The sequence below is a fragment of the Ambystoma mexicanum genome, chromosome 1p (assembly GCF_040938575.1).
Source record: "Ambystoma mexicanum isolate Mex_15411 chromosome 1p, UKY_AmexF1_1, whole genome shotgun sequence".
NCBI lineage: Eukaryota > Metazoa > Chordata > Amphibia > Caudata > Ambystomatidae > Ambystoma > Ambystoma mexicanum.
In genome coordinates this window covers 1,087,014,461-1,087,031,536 of record NC_090921.1, presented here as the reverse complement: position 1 = coordinate 1,087,031,536, position 17,076 = coordinate 1,087,014,461, and positions in this window count along the sequence as shown.

Here is a 17,076-nt window from a genome sequence, read left to right as displayed (position 1 = left end):
TTTCATGGCGTCAATCTATTTTACTTCCAATATATGAGCGAGGCAAGAGACTGAGGCCACAGAATTTCAGACTTCTAGCAATGCTAGATGCTACGGGAAAAATCTTTGTTTCCTTGATCCTGGATAGACTTGAACAATGGGTTCACTACTGTAACATACTGGGTAAGTTCCAAATGGGTTTTAGATCAGGTTCGGGCACGGCTCATTGCTTATGGCTACTTGACACGTTAACGAAGTCGGCTAAGTCTAAGGGGCAAGCTTGTTTACACCTAGCTTTGATTGATTTTAAGGCTGCCTTTGATACCGTTAATAGAAGTAAGCTGTGGGTGAAAATGAAGAGCCTGGGTGGCCCGAGGGGCCTGTTATTAGCTATTTGTGGTCTGCATAAAAATACTACAGTGCAGGTAAGACTTGATAGCCGGGGGTCGTTGCCCATTCCTGTTGATACTGGACAGGGTGTGAAACAGGGGTCTAGGCTGGCCCCTCTGCAAATTAACACCACCAACCAGAGAAAAAGTGGTGTGTGTTTCTTATGCAGACGAGTTGGTCCTATGTGATCACACTTTCCCCAGCTTAAAAAGATTATTGTTGGAATTACAAAGATTTGCCGAGGACCACGATCTCTTTATTAATTACGAGAAGCCTAAAATAATGCATTTTGCACATAAGCGATTCTCTGGCCCAAATATGCTTATTGATGGCAATCACATTAAACATGTTTCAAATATTTTGGTTTGGAGATGACTGCACAGGTAGACTATAAGATCTTAATAACCTCTAAGAAACAAAAAGCCACTGCTATGATGAATATGATGCATAGATGTGTAAAAGCGGCCTCAGGCTATAGTTTAATGGGGATACTTACTCTACACACACACAGCGTTTCTGCACCACAGTGTTATATGGGCTGGAAGCTCTAAGTATGGATGATTATTCTTGGCTAAATGTATCGTAGAGTACAATTTGGCGTAGAATGCTGGGACTGGGCCCCAGTGCACCCGTAGAAATGATCCTACTTGAGCTGAGCCTTATTTCATTGGCTATGACCTCGAAAAGAAGAGCTGTCCTGTACTTGAAATCCTGTAAAGCACCAGTGTGTCCGTTATTACACCTATTGGGAAAGCAAAACAAACATTCTCATTGGCATGCACTTGGAACGTTGGTAAATAAGACCTTTGACACGATCGGTTGGAAACCGAATTGGGAAGAAAGGTTCTACAAGCTCAAGGCAAGCGGTATATATAAACTGGACAAATGGGATTGGTATCTAAACTCTACTCATCTGGCATCTTTGAAGAGCTATTGTCTGATTGTTGAACAATTAATTCATAAATGTAAAGTGCCACAGTGCTATCTGAACTTGTGCCCTTCACTGGACCTACAGAGATTTGTACTGTTGCTCCGGTTGAATAAATTACCGGTGTTGGCAGTTATTGGCCCTGAACTGGGCGTATGTTATGCAGATAGGACCAGCCGTTTATGTGGTCTGGAAGGAAAGATAGAATCTGCACAACACGTTCTTACTGAGTGCTGCGAACATGGCCCTTTATATATAAAGATGTTGGGCCCATATGTGTCGGACAATAACAATATCAAAAGTGATGGCTTCTGGGTTTATTGTTTGAATTTGGAATATAATTCAATGCACGTTGCACTTTACAATGTATGGAAAGGAATATTTGCTATGGGAAGACTGACAAAGCCGTTAACATTTATTTCTACCTCTTGTATTGATATTTCTGCAGCTTGTTAATAAACTCTCAACCTTCCATGTTCAGAATGTGTATATTATAATGATGCAGGTTTGATGTGATATCAATATTATTAATAGATGTTGCTAAATCTAATTGATTGAATTGAATGGATTAATTGGATGTTTATTTTCTGTGTTTTCATTGTATTGAATAGCACAGGGACAACGCGCTGGTCTTGGAAGCAAGACCACGCAGCGGAGCTTCGAATCCCGGTTCCGCCTTAGAAACCAAACTTCGGTATGGTTATAAAAAACAATTAAATAAATGTGTATCATATTATACTGTATTCATGGTTATAATGTGATATTTTAGTAGTGGTGCTTGTATTAGATATATGGACATTTGTTTTATGTCATTTTTATATTTGAAATGATGTAAAAGTTCTATGGAACTAAAAACATAATGATAAATATATAAATAACAACAACAGAGGTTTCAAGGTGCTTAAAATGTTAAAGCCTAAATAACAAAACCCTGTTACCAGTTGATGAGGACTAGGTTTCAGTTTCCAAATAATATTGTTCTTAGATCCTTTAGTTACAAAGTTCGCTATTTTTTACTGATTGGGGGGGGGGGGGGAATTTGGTGTCGGAACAACCGGTCCCCTGCGCAACTGTTCGTCTGAGGTTGAGGTTTAGCCTTCGGCCTGGCACATGGTTGGTCTGGGAACCAAACTCCAAGGTTCCCGGGTTGTTTGAAAGTTCTGGCTGGGGTGACAAACCTTGTTAAGTTGTGGGCGCTGGTAGGAGGTTGATGGTCCAGTAATGTCGATAATTATACACAATATAGTCTTGAGTTGTGGTTGTGCATCGTAATTTTAATTGTTTGAATGCAAAATGACAAAGATAGGCATGATGTGCCAGAGTCGTGAAACAGAAAAATGGCCGACGCCGCATCTGATGCCAGAGTATGTCCTGGACGTACTCAGCCATCAGATGCGCTATTAAGCCTACTCGCAGGACCCTCTCCAGGGCTACCTTGCCACACGCTCCAACGTGAGCCTTCCCGATAGACAACTTTGGCCTTGATAAAGACTTCGGTTGAAACGTGCGTCGGCTGTATCTTTGTCATTTTGCATTCAAACAATTAAAATTACGACGCACAACCACAACCCAAGACTATATTGTGTATAATTATCGACAGTACTGGACCATCAACCTCCTACCAGCACCCACAACTTACAAGGTTTGTCACCCCACCCAGAACATTTGCTATTTTTCACTTCTCAAAAGTTAAATTCCATATAGTTGTCCCGGGAATACTTTAGAATGGAATGTAAACCCTGCTGTAACCCAATTTGAGTGACAGCAAATAAAGCAACATCCTCTGCTATGCAGAAGCCAAGCGATATGAGACGCACTGAATTTTAGAGAACAGTTATTCACTGCATGGAGGGCTACTGCAATGTCTGCCATATAAAGATGAAAAAGAAACAGGATTAAAACACACTCCTTTAATTCAAAATTGGTTTACATTCTCTTCATGAAAGAGCCTCCCATATGCATTCTTATTTTCAGTGCTGTCCATGTTATGTTACCATTACTTGTAAAGCGCAGACTTACACCAACAAAGGCGTCTTGGCGCTAGAGAAAACTGGAAGGAAAACAGCAGACAAGATGCAGAAAACCTAGAACAAATACATTTTCATGTGACCACGGATTAGCAGATCATTTTTAATAGCTGGCAGAGAACGAGGACGCTTATTCCATATTAGTAACCCGGCGAGAGACAATCAGAAGGCAAGAGCCATTCTGATTGGCTCTCGCCAGGTCCCTACCCGGCCGGGAATCCCTTCATCGGGATTCCACGGCCTTTGTTCCCAGCGGGGGGCGTGGCAGCCCCTCAGCCAATGAGGAGGCTCGAAACGGGGCCATCCCCGCTCCGAGCCTCCCCGCGGCTGAGAGGCTGCCTTCGCCCCCCGCAGGGGACTCGGGTAAGGAATTTCTTTTTTTTCTAAATCCCCCCCCCTCCCTACTTACCTTCTTGTTCCTGCGTCCCCGGCAGGGGACGAGGAAAGCCTACAGCCGTGTGGAGACTCGGAGCGGGGCCATCCCCGCTCCGCGTCTCCACACGGCTGGAGGCTTCCCTCGTCCCCCGCCGGGGACGCAGGTACGTTTTTTTTCTTTCTTTTTCTCCCCCATCCCACTCCCGCCCTCCAAACCCACTTGTGTTCCCAGCGCGTCCGCTCCCGATGCCCGCCATGGAAAGGGAAAACGGACTCCGTTTTCCCTTTCCATGGCGGCGGCCATTTTCTTGGTCGTTTTTTTTTTTCTCCTGAAACGCCGCAGCGCCGAAACACTGCAGCGTTTCAGGACAAAAAAAAATTGCTTTTAGTGCCCCGGTCACACAATTTTTGCGGGCCAGGGTACTAATAGCAATAGAACCCTCGCGTCGGGGGCATTACCGTCTCAGGTAATGCCCCGGGGCCTTCGGTAAGGCCCTCGCTTCGCTCGGGTCCTTACCTATGGGCCCCGGGGCATTACCTGAGACGGTAATGCCCCCGACGCTCGGGTTCTATTGCTTAAATATAGCCACGGCCACAGAAAAGGCCCGGCCCACGAATCTTGATCGCTTAAAGCGCAGGACCTGAACCAAGAGAGCATATTTATAGTGAAGAGACCGAGCTGAACATACAGGCAAAATGTAACCTGAAGGTACTCAGTGCCATAAAAGGCTTGATGGACAATACTTAGCGATTTAAATTCAATACGACTAGAAACAGGAAGCCAATGGAGAGAAGGCAAGACTGGCGAGACAGAGACCCGATATGGAGACTTTGTGGCTGCTCTAACACATAGGAAACTATTTCAGTAACCCAGCAACTGATCCCCATGCATTCAGAATGAACCTTAGTTTCTCCCCATCTACATGGCCAAAAGCAGCAGAATTATCAAAAAAGGCAACATAGAAAGGAGGGCGTCCTCTTGGCACAGCTTGCTTTACTAAAGTACTTAAAAGCATACCATTATCTATGTATTTATGCTGCTCCCAAAACCGTGTTGATATTTTGGAAGGATACTGTTAGTCAAGGCCCACTGTTGCAGGTCTTGTAATAGCAGAGATGGAGTGCAATAAGCCTGTGGTGTCTAGGATGTTCACGGTGACCCTTTTTGAATATGCGAACACCCAGAGTTTTTCCAGAAAGGAGGAAATAAAAAGGTTTGTAGAAGGTCCCCAAGAAGCATAGCCAAAATCCCAACCCATTCCCAGGAACGGCTCTTCACAACCACATGAGGCTCAGTGACCTAGATGATTTTAGTGCCTTGATAGTCACCATTATTTGTTCTTGCAAAAAGAACTAAGCCAATTAGGTAGTGCCTGATCATTAATATATATATAAGCACGTTTTATGTTTCTGAATATAGAACGCCTCTTTAATAAGGTTTGCACATTTATTTGCTGAAATGGGATTCAGTTGGGCTCGAGTTGTTTTCTCTTCAATAATTTGAGTCCTGGACCAGAATTGGTCTATGTCATTACTACTCATAACTAATAACGAGAGACAACATATTTTTTCAGTAATGATTTGACAATCTTAAGATGTCTGCACCAGTTCCCATCATGCGGTCTTCATTTCTTTCTTGCATGGGCCCTCTTCGTCAAGGACGTGTACCTGCCAATTCTTAATCATCTCACCATCTGCCATAACCCTCTTTTCTTCCTATCCACTACTGCGTCGTATTTCTTGATGTTTTCTCCCATATAAGCCACAATGCCCTTTCCAGGATGCATTGTGTCTTTCCATTGATGCACTGTGTCTGAAAACTCTGTAGGGGAACTCAGCTCTCTTCCATACATGCTGTAAACATCATCATTCCCTGTCCTCTCCTCCACAATACTATTCACGGCTGCAGTGTTTTAGTCCAACAGAGCTACCCTATGTCCTGCCATGTTCATCTCAGTTCTCCTGATTAGGTGGGAGTTGCCCTCACTATTGTAGTCTGGGGACATCATTCATGAAAGAAGAGAGTGATCACTCACATAATTATTAAAACATGCCAAGTTTTTTCACCAAAGAAAAATGCTGAGAAAAAATAAAGAAATAATCCAAAGTGGAACAAGACCTCCCGTTTGACCATATATAGCCCTGGGATCCCCCAAGTGCACTTTAAGAGTCGTGCCACAGAGCTTCGCCTTGATCTTATGTTTTCTGCCTTAAGGTAGTTGTTTTGGAGGGAAATGAGATGCTAACCCTTTAAGAAAGCGGACACTGGGAAAGGGAGGGCACGGGGCAGCAGGGAGGAAAGGGAAGGGCTGGGAGAAGAGTTTCATTTTATAAAGAAGGTTATAGTTACCCACGCTCCAAGTCTATGTGGGATATAAGGGTGGAGCACCCAAAACAACTTGCGTCGAGGTGAAGGACCTTCCGTGGAGGGCTGTGCCTACTGCGTGCTGCTGCCGCCCGGAAAACAGGCCTGTCAGGGACATCGCTCAACAGCTGGCTGGCCTGCTCTGCACAATGTGAGTGCGAACCCAGCGTTGCCCGTCAGAAACAAACCATCCTGGAGAAGGCGCCCGACACCTACCACAACAGTGCCAATAACTGAGGGTGAGCGAGAGCATGAGGCCGCACAAGGAAGATCACGCGGCCTCGCTGAGTCTGCTGCAGTGCCGCAGAGGGGCGCAAGGAGTACTGCAGAGGGGCACAAGGAGTCTGTGGTTCAATGACCATGCCCCATCACTGAATTCAGTAAGGCAGTGGATCGGGGACTCAGCGCATGTAGGTTACGCACGGCCATAAAGGAGCATAGTAGCCATCTCAAGCCTGGAGAGGAGGCTCAAACATTACTGAAGAAGAGGTGGATAGGAGGATATAACGTTCTATCCCGGCCTAGGGAGAGGACCATCACGACACCGAAGGAGGTGGGAATCCATTGCAAAGGAGAGTGCTGAGAACAAACACGCACGCCAGAAGAAGTGGACACACCCGTCCATTAGAAAGGAAAAGGTACTACGCAGGAAGCTGGCTAGAAGCAGTGACTTGGGAGAAGACACCCGCAATTGTAGGGGCCACCCAAGCAACCAGAAGCGATGAGCAAAATGGTGGACAGTGCACAAGAAAATTTGGAAGCGCCAGAGGCAGCGGTAGTACCTAACCCCAATCCACCATCGACGTTGATGAGGGCTACATTCCTAAGGAAACCAAGTCTGTTTTCCCTGCAGCCCCAACATGACCAAGACCATCGATGGGCAGAATATATGAGGAGTTTGAAGATTTCATAAAAGCGGTGGGAGAGCAGGGATCACCCAATATTGCTGATATATTCATGAACTTAGCGGGAGAAGAGATTGTGGCTTTGTTAAGTCAGTTCTGAATTTGAAGCACTAGTTGCAGGAAATCTCCTGAGTAGGGATCCTGTGCACTGGAAGGTATTGCCCTTCCTACAGGAGGATCAAAAGAGGCAGCTGTCTGGCTATTGTCCACACTGCAGTTGTGGAGACATCTAGGCAAGATGGCTAATACACACCACCCCTGTCATAGATGCCGCCCTGTCATTGCTGTGGCTGCATAATTGAGTGACTGTATTAGCCACCGTGCCACAACCAGGCATAGCTTATTTTAAAGGTTAAGGTACCACCAGTATTACTAAGATACACAATTATTATGTTTTGAAGCAGAGGTGCTAAAGAGTAAAAAGCCACTTTATGTCCTAGTAGCTGTCAGAAATGCGCATGTGACCTTTGCATCAGGCCTTTACCACTGCAGGACTGCTGCCCAGGTTGCCAGGAAACTATCTCACCAAAGGCGCATGTCTGCTCTATAATTCTGGCATTGGGGCATTGATTTAATGGAGGTGGTTCTGATCAGCAGACCTCACTTTCAGAACAGAATTACCTGCATCGTTTTGTTTAGTAAAAAGCAAAAAGCAAAGGCTCTTACAACCTCAGATAAGGTAATCTGTCACAGTCATCTAATAACAGATGGCATTTTTCTATGAGCAAACCATTGTCTGAATGGTGTAACAATGTGTTACAAATGATTCGTGCAAGAGGTAATAGTTCAAGGTGATTTATTCTCTTTGTCAAGATGGCTATCACTTTGGGATTGTAAATATATTCTTCACAATATAATCCTTTCTTCACATCTTCACCCTGGGATGTGGCCACGGCCATTCTTCTGATTAGTCTTCTCCTTTCTCGCCAGTCTCTGTTTTCTCCGACTTTTCCTTGGCCAGAACATCAGTTTTTTTCATCCACTTCCTTTTTGGCCATTTTTGCCTTCCGCTATGCTAGTATGCAGTTTGGCCGTTTTGTCTCTCTCCTACCCTTCTTTGCGTCACAACCTCTGGTTTTACTTTGGTTGCCATTTCCAAGGGTAAGGCTTTTACCCAATCACAAGTCACAGCCTTTTCCAGTGAGACGAAGGAGCTCATGACAGGTTTGGCAGCAGTGGTAAACCATTCAGCATTTTCCAATACCAGATTTGTTAGCACACTGCTGAATCATGAAACTCTTGAAATCAACCTGATTTTATGTGGCGATAATGATATTCACACAAAAGAATTACTGCATGCCATGTGGTCATAACACATTTTCCCCAATGGAGTCCATTAGGACTCCAAAACGATTTAAATACCCGAATCATTCTGCATGACTCAGAATCATGTGCACCCTGCCCATTACATCATGCATACTGCATGCAATATGGTAAATGAGTTTGGCGGTATGTCCAAAGTGTCACTTTCCTCTCCTGGGCCACTTCAGAGTGTCCATCCATTGCCATTTCACAGGCCACCACCCCAGTCCTTTTCCTTGGAGGAAAAGCTGCACCAGTCTTTCTAGCTTCACTGCCTCTCCTTTCTTTTAACTTACTCATCTCCTCCATACCTTTTGGCTTTGTCTTGTGCTGACATCTCCCTTTCTCTCTCTCTTCTTTCCACCAGTCCTCTTAGTCCTTCACTCCACCTTTGTTCATCGTTGTGGGCCGGGGAAGCTTCTTCTTTTCTCTCTGTATGTTCTTTCTCAAGTGCAATTTCAGTCCCGCCCAGCTCAGGTTTTGCAACATATTTTCTGCCCTCTGTCCTGCTTCATCTTTCTTTTTAGTTTTGCCCTTGCAGATTCCTTGCCTTTGTCCTCTGTTCTTTCTTTCCTTTTCACTTCTTGGCTTTTTCTGTTTTCTGACTTTTTCTCTTAATTTCATGGTTCTGGCAGTATTGCAGGGGGCTTAATCTTCCCAGTCCTACTTCCTGGCCCTCTGCTGGACCTCTTGCTCCTTTTTCGTCAATTCCATTCGTGTACTCTACAAATCTTTTAGTACTCTCTCACTTGCCCCTGCCAACTGCTGTCCCCAGGTCATCCACAGGCCTCCTGCCTTATCCTGGATACTGGACTTCTGTGGTCCCCTGAAGCCAACACAGTCATGGTCTCTGGAACTGCTCCAAAGTGACCCTCCTGGGTCTTACAATCCCAGTCTTGCCCCCTCCTCTTGCTCTTACGCCGGCTCGTCTGCTTGCTCCTCTTGCTCAGCTCTTGCTTCTCCTCCTACTGCTGTCACTCCTGCTCCTCCTCATATTCCACTTTCATTCGCTCAATCTTGCCCCATTTGCACTCTCCCCTACCTCTCCTTCCCCCCATTTCCTAACACCAGCTCTTAGAACACTGTCGCCTTCAGCACCAAGCTACTGGAGATTGGCTCCCTATTATATAGTGTAAGCAATATAGCCAGTGGGGAATTCTGATTGGCTGACCCATTTCTTGTGTTTTCTTGCCCTGATTGGCCCTGGTCTTGTATGCACGCTTCCTCCACTTGTGGGCAAATCAGCCCCTCCACTACAGGTCAGGGTAGTTTTCTAGTGCTTTAGTTTGTGTACTGCACCGACCCACCATGTTAGGGTCAGGAAGGATTATCATGGTTTCTTCCTGGTACCACGCTCTGCCTACCTTGAGGGAACTAGTTCACTGAAACGGCCTCCCACTCGAGTCCTTGAGTATGCCTGAGGCCCTCGAGTATGCCTCAGGCCTCAGGCATACTCGAGGGCAATCGTACCCAGGAATCTGTAACCAAAAGATAAAAGTATACTGAACATTGGGAAATAAATGAGAAACTATAGAGAAATCCTCATTCATTCAGTTTTAAATAAAGAAGAAAATCACTCTAGTATCTCTCCTGAAGAACTACGTTTTTTTTTTTTAAACTGTGGGGAAACGTGTTGAGAGAAACACATTTAAACATAAGGAATGAAAGCTGAAAACTAAAAATATTTGAGTTGTTTGAAAATATTATTTTGGAACAAGTGAATAACAAGGAATGCAAGATGAAAATGTAAAACTCTGAGTTGTATGAAAGTTAATACAACTTTGAAATAATCCGTTAACTTTACAAGGAAAAAAAAACTGCATGTAAGTTAATGCAACTGAAGGAAACATTTGAATGTGATTTGCATGAAAATCAATAATCAAGAAATAAAAAAGGTTAATTCTGCAATGAAAATGTGAGCAAAGACACACTAAAGAATAAATCATGTTTCATAATAAATAATAATTGGTGTCTATAATGTTTTTACCAGAAGCGCAACCCACTATAGTGCTTTTTCAGGAGAAACATTTTGTATATTATTGCTGCAGTCGCAATAAGCACTGAGGGTGCAGATTCTGGACCTATATGTAATTTTCACACCTATTTGGGCACACAAGATATCGCCACAAAAGGAATAAAAGCCAAAAAGGACTGCAACCTGGTAATTAAACGGATCCCCCCTACTGCCAGGTTTGTGATCAAGGCCTCCATGACGGACCGTCACTTTTCTTTTGATGCAAGTGAAATGAAATTGGTCTCAAGCCGGAAGCGGTCACACTCTTCTTTCACATTTAGTCAGATTCCCAATGATCCCACTTCAAAAACCACATGTGGTGAACAAGTTAAAGAAGTTCATATAAATGGCAGTCATTTCGATTTACAAGTATTTTATTTCATTTTTCAAACAAAGTTTATTATTATTTTTTCAGGATGATACTTCAGTTCATGCAAAAAGTCTTTTGTAAACACTTTGGGACTTTGTCACCCAGACAGCAATTACTTAATGTGTTCCTTTGCTCGCCTTCTTTATTAAACGCTTTGATATTCGGACTATGTATCACAAAATGCTTTATTTGAACTACAATTCTGATAATTCGGTATCCAAACCTTCCTTCTCTGTATTGCATGTTTTGGTACTTTTATGGCATTTTGCAACATGCAGGGTCAGGCCCAACTTGTAAGCTCAAGGTTCTCTCTTCCACTTGGCATGGTCCTCGTTCCAATTTGGGATTTCCAGTGGCCTTCCAACAACAGTAGCATATTTAGTTTCTCACAGCACACCGCTCCGCTACAGATATGAGTCATGTATCTCCAGCTCTCGCAGGACGTATCATAGCCCTCGTGGTGGCATCTTCACAGTCTCTTACTTTTTGGGTGATGCTATGTCCGAGATTCACTGCCAACTCCCCCCAAATCTCATAACCCCTTCAAAGACCTCGGTTCTCTGGCACAGTCTGCTAGATAGGTCATCCCTGAAACAAAGTCAGGGCACCTTAAGCTTGCATCATTCTCTGGGCCCTCCCATATCTAGACTTCAGCAGCTACCACCTGTATGCCACCTTTTCTCCCCCTATGCAATTTGTCTTCCACTTTTTTAACTTTTCATGCTTTCAGCCAATTGGTGGGAAGTCTCTTGACTTGTTCTCACTTGTGTCATTTGTCTACTCATCCTTAGCTTCTCTTCATTCCCAGCATTCTCAGTTTCTGACATCTACTCAGATGGGGAAGATAACAATGCTCAGACAGCAATTTTTGATTTCTTTGCCATTTATTTCTGGAGTTGTTTTTTCAGTGTTGTCTCCACCGAGCTTATCAGTTGAGTTCCTAATCTAATCAGGGCTTGAATTCAACAAGTACGTCCCTTTTTATGCATATGTGTGATGCAACTTTGAGGCACTTTGTCACAGGCTATAGTTTTCAACAGGATACAGGGTTGGTGTGCAGCTTATCTGTCCTGTATCTGCAAAAGATGCCACACATAGCTTAGTGGCTGGACATTGTTACAACTGTAACCGTTAATGAGGAAGTAGACTAAAACCAGTTCAGATAGCGGATGTGTTAATTCCCATCCCTCCCTGCCCTCCACATGTTCAATAGGTTCAGCCCAGCCACCTACTGTGCAACATGGCAACTGAGTTGAAGGTCCGCTGGGTGGGATAGACGCAAATCAACACATTTCAGTAATGGCATCTCAGTTTCATTAAAGCAGGCCACCAATTTAAGATAAAGGTGAGATATAATATTTACCAAGTGCAAATAAAGCAGAAAAGGATACACAACATCAGGATTAGTAATGCTCACCTGTACAGTTGGGGAGAATGTGAGTCACTCGATAACATCTTAAAATACGCTTGAGAAACAATGAAAAACATTGCTATTGCTATAAAAGATCCAACAGAAAATAGACTTTTGTTTGGCAACATGCATTGGCATTTAGTACCATGACAAGAACCAAGAGCATTACATCTAGCAGGCAACCATTTATTGAATTGACAGTGCTTCAAATGGAAAGTTAACTCATGTTAGGTAAACATCTAAGTATCTATCAACAGATACCTTATAAAGGCAACAGTGAGTAATCGGGACAGTACATAAATCGATATCCATGTAAAGGACCTACAAATTGAGACGTCACCATACAGTGGCCCTTGGTAATGAGGACCAGAAGGCAAAGGCGGCCGAGGCACAAAGGTAGTGTGTAGTTAGGGCAGCAGTAGAGTCTCAGGCCGTGGAGACACCATTCTATGTGCTTCTTTCTAGCTTTACTTTAACATCAAGAACAGGACTTCCAATTTCCTAGATTGCGTTAGTTGAAAATGTAAGACTGTTTCAGTGATGTCCTTCTTAGTAGCATAAGGGTAAACATTGTGGGTTTAGATAATTACTACCCAATAATGTAACATTCAACTATAAGTGTCTGCCTGCTAAAACAACTGCTAAAAAAGATGGGCTTCACCCGGGTGGCAATTGGTGGCTAGTAATCCCTTCTGATATAGCATGCAAGAGAACCAATATCACAACTATGTAGTGTTTTATTTCCCGCTAAAGTAATAACATGTGGACATACGTGTTACAGTGCAACGTTTGAGGAGATCTAGGATTAGAGCTCCAGCTGACTTCCAGATGGTACAATTTGTAATTGTTCAGATCTCTAGGGACGGGCAAGTGGTCAAAGAATGCCAAACCACTGGGGGAGATTTGGGGGTCTAAACAAATGATTTAGGTTGTAGTACAGAGCAATAAAGAATACAAATCACTGTACAATTGCAGACTATGTCAGGGGGCAGCGACCCCAACAATGATAGCTGAGTGAACATTTCTTTTAAAACTGACAGCTGCACTGAGATTCACATGATTTCTTTTTTTGCTCCTAAATAAGAGACACAAGCACACATTTAGATAGAAAGACATTCTGTTCAAGTGGAATCCTGAAACAAATTTGGGGTGGGGGGACGAATGGAAGCACCCCTACAGATAAGCAGTGTACCAACCACTTTTACTCCTGAAGGCAAATGCACGCAAATCTCTCTCAATGCTAACGTAAGGAACTTAATACCTCTACTGCTTTCCAAAATCTTATGGAAAATATGCAATTTCTTAAAAATATATAGCTGGTGGGGTAGTCAGAAATGAAGTAAACGACCTAATATACATATCACAACTGTAATAAATATGTACTAACATACTAATAGTTAATAGTTAAATATAATTATTGTTAAAACTCCTTAACTGGGAATAGGACTATAAGGTAATAGTTACGGTTGTACTGACCGCGTTTTAAGGTAAAACTTGAATGAATAACTTTCAAATACTTCAATGCTTCCGCCAGACAGACCCTTACCGACATCCTCTTTGTCGTTCCTTCGCCAGATCTATGGACTCCTCATATGGTCTCTGTGCTCTGCCCTATCTCCTCCTCTCCCATTAATGGTGGCACTCGCTGGGAAGTTCTCATGGCTTCCTTCGACTCCTCTAAAGTCATCATTAATGTCTACCTAAACGGAACTGTCATGGTCCATGGCCTTCAGGCCAATCGCCTCCTCTTTGATAGGCGCTTCCCTCGCCTCATCAATTTCCTCTCATCTCCTGCTGTCCCCTCCTCTCCCCCCTTGGCTACCTTGCCCTCTCTCTCCTCCTCCTCCTCCTCCTCCGCCCCTCCTAGGGCTCTTTCTCCTCCGCAGGGCGTATCTCTGATCTGTACCCCTCCCCAGAAGGTCTTTAAGGCTGGCAACCTTCTTCATATTGCCACTCTCAGCTCTCGCTCTGCCGTCAAACACTCCTCTGACATCTGCCACCTCCTTGAACTAGACCTTGATGTCCTTGGTCTTACTGAGACATGGTTCACTGCCAGCTCTGTTACGAGCTTTGACACTCTCCTCCCTGATGGCTACAAGAACCTCTCAGCACCCAGATCCTCCCGGTCCGGTGGGGGGGTAGCCCTGATCTTTCTTGAGTGGATTCCTGCCTCTATCATTCCCTCTCAGACCTACTTCTCTTTTGAATGCCTTGTCTATAGGCTTTCTCTCTCGCCTACCCTTTCTCTTACTGTGGTTACCATTTACCGGCCTCCTGGTCAAATCACCTAATTTCGCTCTGAGTGGGCAGACCTCTCCTCCTCCCTCCTGGCCTCTACCACTCAACTCCTCCTTCTCGGTGACCTAAATATACATTTAGACTCTCCTTGCTCCTCCTCTGTACTCTTCCGTGACATCTGCGACGCCCTCTCCCTGTCCATCCTCCCCTCTGACCCGACTCACTCTGCAGGGCACACACTCTATGTCTTGATCTCCTCTGACCTCCCCCTCTCCATCCCTCTGACCACTCCTCTCTCCTGGAGCGATCACTCCCTCCTCTCATCTCTCCCTCTCTTCTCCCCAAGCCAAGCCTACCCCAACACTGCCACCTACCTTCTCGGTCATCCGGCCCATGAAGCGTGTGTCAGTTGAGGCTTTAGCCGCCACTTTCTCTCCTCCCCTCCACCTTTGGCTGTCTCTCATCCTGATACAGCCCTGTCTCTGCTCTACTCTTCAATTTCTGATACGCTTGATGTTCTTGCCCCTGTCATGAGGATCCGTTTGAAGTCCGAAGCCAAGTGCAATTCCTGGTATGACTCTGACCTAGCTACACTTAAACGTAAGTGTAGGGCAGCCGAGAGGAAATGGAGGACTTCCTGTTCATCCTCTAACAAACTGGCCTGTCGCCTGCTACAAAGGCAATACCGACTCTCTGTCCTCACCAAGAAGAGAGTCCACATTCAAGCTTGTGTCTCTGGGCATCTAATACCTCGGCCGAACTCTTTAAAATCTGCAAGGAGCTGGCCAACCCTGCTGCAGTCTCTACCCCTCCTGTTGCCTCCCAGGCTCTTTGCAATGCCCTTGCCTCTCACCTCATTTAAAAAATCCAGGACATCCTGTCCACCCTCTCCACCCACACTCCTCCTCTTCCCTCTCCATCTGCGCTTGCTGACCCTCCTTTAGCCACCCTCCCACCATCCTTCTCGTCCTTTCCTCTTTTCACCCATGACGAGGTTGCTAGACAAATCCGATCTATGAAAGCCTCTTCAAAACAGGTTCATCCCTGTTCCTCTAAAACCATCAAGGGCCACATTGACACCCTCGCTCCGGCCCTTGCTGATTTTGCAACCACTCCTTTGCCTCTGGATCCATCCCCTCCCCTCTGAAGCACTCCTTTGTGCATCCTCTTCTCAAGAAACCCACAGCTGATCCTTCTTGTCCAGCTAACTATCGCCCAATTTGCATTACTCCATTTCTTGGCAAACTCCTAGAAAAGTTGGCCATCTCTCAGCTTAACCTTCATTCCAATTCTGTTGGTTGTCTCCATGACCACCAGTCTGGCTTCAGAGCTGCCAGAAGCACGAAACTGCTCTCCTAAACATCTGTGAAGATCTGCTCACCAACCTTGACTCGAACATTCCCTCTGTCCTCATCCTCCTCGATCTCTCTGCTGCCTTCGACACGGTCAACCATACCATCCTGCTCAACCGTCTCTGTGAAAAGTTGGGTATCACTGATCAGGCTCTGGCCTGGCTGACCTCTTTCCTCTCAGATCGACCCTCCCAGGTCCAACTTGGGTCCTTCCTTTCATCTATCTTCCTCTCTACCTGTGGTGTTCCCCAGGGGTCTAACCTCTCGCCCTGGCTTTTCAACCAATACTTGTCAACTCTCGCCCACTGCATTGCTATTTTCTGCTCAAACCTCCAATGCTACGCTGATGACACTCAACCCATTTTCAGGCTGCCCTCTGCCACCCCCTCTCCCTCTCTCATCTCTGATTGCCTAACTGCCATTCAAGATTGGTGTGCCGCCAATGATCTTTGTCTGAAGGCCAGCAAGACGGAGATCCTCCTCATCGGCACACCTTCACCATCCTTTTCCCTCACTCTCTGGCCGGCCTCCCTTGGCCCTCCTAATACCCCCACCTGCGAGGCTAAGAACCTCGGGGTCATCTTTGACTCCACCCTTTCCTTCTCCGCCCACATCTCTGAGGTCCCTAAAAAGTCACATTTCCGACTGCACCTCCTCAGAGGTACTCTACCTTTCCTCTCCTTCCCCCAGAAGCTCATGGTATCTCAAGCTCTGGTTCCTCTAGTTTGGACTATTGTAACAGCCTCTTTCTAAATCTACCTACCTGCCTCTACTCTCCGCCCTCTGCAACTAATCCAGAACAGGACTGCGAGACTTGTCCTTGGCCTCAAGCCCTGGGATCGTATCTCTCCAGCTCTGAAATCTCTTCACTGGCTCCCAGTGGATGCAAGGATTAAATTCAAAACCCTCTGCATTGTCCACAAGGCTTTCTGGGGCCTGGGTCCAAAATACCTTCAGATATCCCTCCGCAAATACCTCCCCTCTCGAGCTCTTCGCTCCTCTACTTCCAACTCACTCAGGGTCAGTCGTTTTTCTAAGAAACGAGCTGGGGATAGATCTCTGTCTTCGGCTGCGGCCTCCCTCTGAACAGCCTCCCTGCCACTCTAAAACTTGAGGAGAACCATCTCCGGTTCTGGAAGCACCTCAAGACCTTCCTCTTTTCTTCTGACATCGCTCCCCCTCTCCCCTGCTGATCTGTTCTCTCTTGGCCCTGTGCACCTGGCCACCCTCTGTCTTTTGGGCCCAGGTACCTGCTCATCCTGTCACCCTCCCGCACTGCCTCCGGGCCACCCCTTACACTGGGGTCTGTATCTGTACCCATACAGCCCCCCCCTTTTTCTTCCTGCACTTATCGGACCTACCCTGTCTGCTGCCTTAAACCTAGCACTTGCAAATTGCTGGCTGCATTACCACTGTTTGT